Here is a 7,054-nt window from a genome sequence, read left to right on the forward strand (position 1 = left end):
TGAGTTATTTATGAGAGAATATTTAGTTATCTGAAGTGCAACAGTTACATGCATGCATGCATTAACTAATTGAACTCACAATTAATTCAACAAACTATTTGAATTAATCTAACTGGACTTGACTCAGTTAACTAAGTCAACTAATTACAACTCAATATTACAACTCATCCTTATCTCTTTAACTGATTGATAAATTCCTCAATTAATGGAGAAACTGTTGCATGTCGCCACATAGACTTCATGTTTGATTTTCTACAACTAATTAACTCATGGTGAATTAATTAATTATTTTACAAACAATTGCTGAGATCAAGTTCGAATTTTTACTTTATTTTAGTTCAGGTACTAACTAAAATAGGAAGGTATCCTGAAATGTTATTTATAGCAATACTAAATTTAGCACTTCTATATTTAGCATTTCTTGTTGCTATTTTCAACATATTTCCGCTGGTTGCACCTCACCGAAGTACTTACCCTGGTCACTACGTGTCAAATTTTGGAGTAAACCGTAAAAGTCATGAATCCCTACTTAATAGAGTTCTTAGAGTTACTGTAGTTTCCGAAGTCGACTGAAATATAGGTTTATTTTAATTCTTCATTTCGAATTGGCGAGTCCCATTTTTTGTTGGCCTCTTGGGCACAACACCATTCCCTCTTCGCCTACTACTCGATTGTAGAGCGCTAATCAGAGCCTTCAATGCTCGACCTGTAAATTTGTATTTGCTAGCAATTTTTCTCCTACCTCTGCCGCTGCCCAAAAAGCCTCTTCAACCTAACAAAAAGGTTAAGATCTTTGATACCCAGATAATTATTTTCCAAGATTTTGAAAGCAAAAAAGGTGTAGTGAGGAAATTAAATATGCATGTACATTCTCCCAGGCCTCAAAAGGGCAGGATCCAACCTATTTTTATTATTCGTAGTAAACACTGTAATTTCCTCCTCGCCAAACCAAAACCCATCAATAAAATTCAACATCCCAGACATTGTAACTCTGCCACTTTCATGTCCATAATGGCATTCCCCTTATGTCTCTTGTCTTCATCATTCATGCCACTGTGCTTTGACAGATCCAAAGAATAATCAATATCCTCAATTACAATAATAGACTTATTGCTTGTATTCATCAAAAGCATCCTTAGGTCCCAATTACCATTCACCTTTTTCAATTCCAAGTCATGGATATTGTAATGCAAGTAATTAGCCATAGCTATAATAATTCTAGATTCCTATACCAGGAGGCCCATAGAACAAATAACTGTACTTCCAAGCCCAACCCAATCTGTGATAGTAATGCTTGCCACAAACAAAAGAATCAAGATTCATCTTAGTCTTATTCTTCATATTTTCTTCCATTGTAATTGTATCGAAAATTTCAAGATGCTTGAAAGCTGTAGAAGTCCAATCAGGATGCCTGAAACCCATAGAAGTCCACTTCTACCTCCCAAATTTTTGGTCATTCGTATAAATATTGAGCTCTTTCTTGCTAGGATCAAATTCCTCTGCAATAGCTTGAACATGCCCCGAATAAGTTCTCAGGACAACAACCTTATCCCTATTATGGATTTTCAAAATAAAACTCTTGGTTGCACCACCCTCACCATCCTTCTCCTTCACCTCATGTATCCACCACAACCTAGCACCCAAAAACACATCCTTCATGCTCTGACCTACCTCTAATGAAAAGAATATATTATTGGAATTCTTAACACTATACAAATTAGTATAATGAGTATCCACAACACCTCCCAGGGTACTGACATATGTACTAACCATATTATATAATCCACTCTCATGGCCCCCACCCTGAAAAACCTGTAAGCTTTCCATTTCTCCTGCCATGATTCCAGCCATCTCCTTAACATTTCCAGAAACTGGGGAGGGACTAAGTTTTGAAAGACTAATGTGATCCCCATTAAGCACCAAAAATTGGTAAGGGGATCCATTGGCAAATCCAAATCTCAAATAGGAAATAAAGAATCCATATTTATAAGAGACTAGCCTTTATAAGAGACTAGCCTAAGCTCCTGCAATTTTATGAAAATGGGTATCATCCACGCAATTCAATCTTGCAGCCATGGGTTTCTTATTTTTTTTCCTCTTTTTCGAAATAGGTATTTTCCAATGTCAAATCTTTAAAACTTTATATTGCGACTCTGTTCAAACAACCAAAAAGACTAAAGGGCATCGAGCAATTCAATTTTTGTACACATTGTGGGTCGAAGAGCCCCGTTCTTCGCTGTGAAGAATTTGATAAAGATCCATGTGTTGGACAATGTATACCTATATACGTGCACAGTCAAAGGGTTGACTCCACAATAAACAAAGAATAAAATAAACCCTTACGAGTTTATTGAGTGTGAAAGTTCCTGAAGCTTACGGTTCATTCATATCAGTTTCGATGGCACTCCCTCGGGAGGTTATGTGCATGGGACTTGGTCAAAAATATGGAAACTTTAAGAACCCACTCAATTTTACTTTTGTGGGCGAGAGTTTGTGAGCAATACAGAGAGCAAGGGTTTGCAGACAACGCATGTGAAACAAGGTTCATATTTGAAGGTTGAAGGGTTTGCAGACAGTGCACCACAAGGTTTGCAAACAATGCACAAGGGTTTGCGAGCGAGACATGAAGCGAGGGTTTTCAAACAGTGCAAGGGTCTGTGAGGGATACAGACAGCATGAGGGTTGCAGTGCCATACAGACAAGGGCCAGACAACGGGCAATAGGGGAGACATCAAACAGCCAATGGGACCAAATGGACCTTCATTTCCTCACCCTATTATAATAGTGGAGGATTTAGCAAGATCATGGGGTTCCTCTATGGCATATTTTCTTCAGAAGGGCACTTACAACGCAGATGAGAGATTGGTTTTTTTATATGCAAAACAATAAAAGGGGATTTTAAGGCATAGGCAGATTCGAAAACTGAGGCAAACACCTAAGAAAATATTCGCAATGATCCTGCCGAAAGTAAACAACATATCTAGCAAGGCCTCTCAAACCAGTGTAGGGCAAAGAAAAGCTACTAAGAGTCTCAAATCAAGTCTGAACAAAACATAGGGTTTTGTAGCAAACAAAGAAGATAAAAAACCAGATAAGCATAACAACAAAGGCCTATATAGTCCCACATCAACGCCATTAATGTGATCATTCAGACTATATGTGGAAGAACTCACAAGCATGAAGAGGTGACTCAAAATTTTTGAAGTGAAAAGGTGGTATGAAGGCAACAAAGTAAATGAAATTGTGGAGTTCAAGGGTAGATTAGAGATAGAAAATAAAGCTCTCAAGGAACAAATCGCAAACATGCAGGTAAAATTGAAAAAGGGTAGCAAGAAGTGGCTTCCTTGAAATAAGAATTAGAGCAGATAAGGGTAACCAACCTTGACCCTTGACAAGTCAGAATTGTTGAAAGAATCGAACACAACACAAATAAGGGAGATTTAGTTAGCATTGACCAAACTGGAGATTCAATTAGCATTGGCTGAACTGGAATGTAACACTCTTCTCCAACATCTACCCAAGCAACCATCCAGTCAGGGTAAACATGTGACAAGAGGCCACTATGATATGATTTGACCTCCTAAGTCACGTTAAGGAAGTGGAACTAATGGAAACACACCATACAGACATTCAACATCAGCATTAGGACCCTCAGGAACCAATCCAACCTTTCTGCCAACTAGCCCCTAGGTCCCACTGATATTTTGGACCACTTGACCTCTGGACGCTCTCATGCTATGGGCATGCCAGTGTCTAGGGACCTTTGGACGCTCTCACAGGCCTACAAGCCAATGTCCAGGGATTTTTTTGCACAGTGTTATGCCAGCGTCCCTGGGATTTGAGCCACTTTTTCAAGCTCAGAGCCCAGGTCACTGCCCAAAATAGAATGACATCTTCAGAATAGTAAGATAACATGGAAATGACAGTGAAAAATAAATTACTTGAATAAGACCTTGACTGGACCCCTACTAGCCATGACAGGAATTTCATCAAACATATCACGAATATGTAATCTATAGGTGTAAATAACATATCTGAGCATAGGGGTCTCATACTTAGCTGAGAATCGCTAAGAGACATTGATGCCTCAACACATTGACTATCATTTCATCCGTTAGGTCATAAATACACTTTTCATTCATTTACAAGTAAAAACATGATGAGATCCATACATAGCTATTGTCATAAAACATATATGTAACTAACATAATAGCAATAGAAATACCAATGAAATCACAGCCATATGATCCACATATAAACTAGTATAATACTCATAGAAATACAAGGAGAAATAACCTCATATTGATGATGCAAAATCCAAACCTGGGATGGGACTTCCACGTTCCACCCGACCGTAGAATGGCTGAGCCAAATCTCTCTTCAGCCATTCACCCTCATGCCATATTCCAAGCATGAATGTGGGATCTCATAGAACACATCAATCCAAAACCATCCAGGGCTTCCAGAGGCCATCCACCTCAACCCATCAAACAGTGATTCCACCTCACGGTCGGACATCACAAAACCATCATCAGATTTGTCTCCATCCAAGCCTTCCAAGGCTTCCAGAGTGTTTGTTCCAACCAAGGCTTCCAGGACTAGTAACTCAACCCATTGCTTTCGTCAGGCTTCCAGATTGTTTGTCCAACCAAGGCTTCCAAGACTAGTAACCCAACTCACCAAGGGCTTCCAGAGTGTTTGTCCAACCAAGGCTTCCAGGACTAGTAAATCAACCCAAGCTATTACAGGGCTTCCAGAGCATTTGTCCTAAAGAAAATTAAACTGGAGAGGACTAACTAATTACCGAGATTTATTGAGTTTTACCGAGAAGAAAAATAACATTGACACAGCAACAATAATAACACATAAAAGAAAATTTTTATCCTGGGAAAAATCCAACTCTGGGGAAAACCCAAGCCAATGAGATCTCATTAGCATTGGCCACAACCCTAGCCAATCCGGCCAAGTGAGCCTTCACCGCTCACCTCCAGGCCTACATTACAATGAAGTTCTCCTAGCCTTTTATAGGATCCATTACATGTAATACCACAGGTAGAAAACCATGGGTGCACAATACCATGTGCCCCCAAAACCATCTCTATTTAACCTAGTCAACCTTGACTCTAATCCCTAGTCAATTTACCTAACATCACCCCCCTTAAACTTGACTTGGGGTTCCTTGACTAAATCCAGCCAAGTGAGTCAGACCAACCCTGCTCACTCTGGCCCTAACCCCCCTCAAATTTTTACAAGAGGTATTTGTTAACCTGACATCCCCCTTATCACCTAGGTCTAACAGAAAATTTATCGATAATTTCCTAGGGGTATGCATGCCTTAGGAGGTCTTACAATGGTATGCCCATTTACATGTAATTAACATTTTACGACTCCATTACAATATTTTTTTTTTGTTTACCCTTGTTTCTGTCATGACCCATCCTCTTGCCTTTGAATGCTCTCTTACCAAATATTATCAGCCAATATTGCATATGGATGTTTAGTTCCATGATCGGAAATATCATAGGCATATGAATCATGCCTAATATGGTTGTGCTTCTATCCCGACATCTAAGTACACCTTTGATTGAGCACCAAACGCACCAAATGTTTCCATTGCCTTGGATCTAACGAAGCTCATCAATTCTTCTTTGTTTCGTTGTCTCTCCCGCTGACGTGGACTCCTCTGATTGGTTGCTCCCACCGCAACTGTTATGAAACTGGCTCACAAAGAGATAGAAAAGATAGATGAACTCCTTAGAATTCAGCCTCTTCGAGGGGGCAACCTCCTTTACATTACACAAATGAACAATTCTTGGATGATACAAATGACAAGACCTTCTTTCTATATATAGGAGTCTAAGGGGTCATAATATAATCAGAGTCAACATAACAATAATAATGTAAGGGCACAATAATAATAATATGGGGACTACATGGGCACAACAATATAATAAGGGGGTTGTACTATAACAATAAGGGGTTACACTAGTAGTATAGGGACCTAACATGTCCCTCTCCTTCAAAAAGTGTTGTCCTCAACGCTTGAGTAGTTTTTTATTCTTCTGTATAAAATTCTTGTCCTCCCATGGGGAATATTCAGCGGGTAAGTTCTTCCACTTGATGAGATACTCTGAAATTGATTGATTTCATAGCTATTGGGTTCTTGTTTCTGTGACTGCTCCAGGTTCCATTATGACTTTTCCTTCCTCTTCAAGTTCTGGAAATATTGTTTGAATTGGGATCTTCTGCAACTTTTGAATGAGTGGCCACACTTCTTTGTCCTTCTTCCATTCATCCCTTGCTTTGTTTATCCAATCTGGTTGGATAATAGAAATAGCACAAAACAATGCTTCCACATCCTCATCCTTTCTTGAGAGTGCATCTGCAACAAAATTTTGCTTCCCTTTTGTATAGATGGTGTCAAAGTCATAACCCAACATATGTGTGACCCATTTTTTCTGTTCTTCTGAAGATAATATTTGTTCTAAAAAGTATTTAAGACTATCATGATCCATTTTTGCCTTGAAGTGTCTTCCCATTGAGTAAGGTCGCCATTCATTAAGTGCATGTAGTATTCCCAACATTTCCTTCTCATAAATAGCTTTCTTGAGATGTAGCCATAAAAATACCCAATCACCTACATCAAAACATTTTTCACTGTGATGTTGATCTACCTGTTGTTTCATTTGATTATGCACCAAAGTGGCATTATCCTTTAAAAGATGGAGAACTCGTTGTTGATGCTCAATGTGATCTTTCATTGCTTGAACCTTTTTCTTCTTGATATGTCCTTCTATCTTTAGAGTTTGAGGAGTGGTAATTTCTTCCAATGCTTTACAAGATATGTTCGGATTCATTTCTTGATGCTCGATGTGATCTTTCACTTCTTGAACATTTTTCTTCTTGATATGTCCTTCTATCTTGATAGTTTGAGGAGTGGTAATTCCAGCTAATGCATTACAAGATATGGTTGGATTAATTTCTTCTTTCTCAATGTGATATTTCACTTCTTGAACCTTTTTCTTCTTGATATGTCCTTCTATCTTGAGAGTTT

The 7,054-nt window shown here is 38.7% G+C and overlaps 1 pseudogene; it reads right to left on the reverse strand.

Moving 5' to 3' along the window:
• Positions 1–587: 587 nt before the first annotated feature.
• On the reverse strand, positions 588–1,943 carry LOC149220607 (AAA-ATPase At2g46620-like; annotated as a pseudogene).
• Between the last annotated feature and the right edge of the window lie 5,111 nt (positions 1,944–7,054).

This window comes from Pinus tabuliformis, chromosome Q, assembly GCF_031772625.1.
Source record: "Pinus tabuliformis cultivar Carrire ecotype Pingquan chromosome Q, CPIR1, whole genome shotgun sequence".
NCBI classification, from domain to species: domain Eukaryota; kingdom Viridiplantae; phylum Streptophyta; class Pinopsida; order Pinales; family Pinaceae; genus Pinus; species Pinus tabuliformis.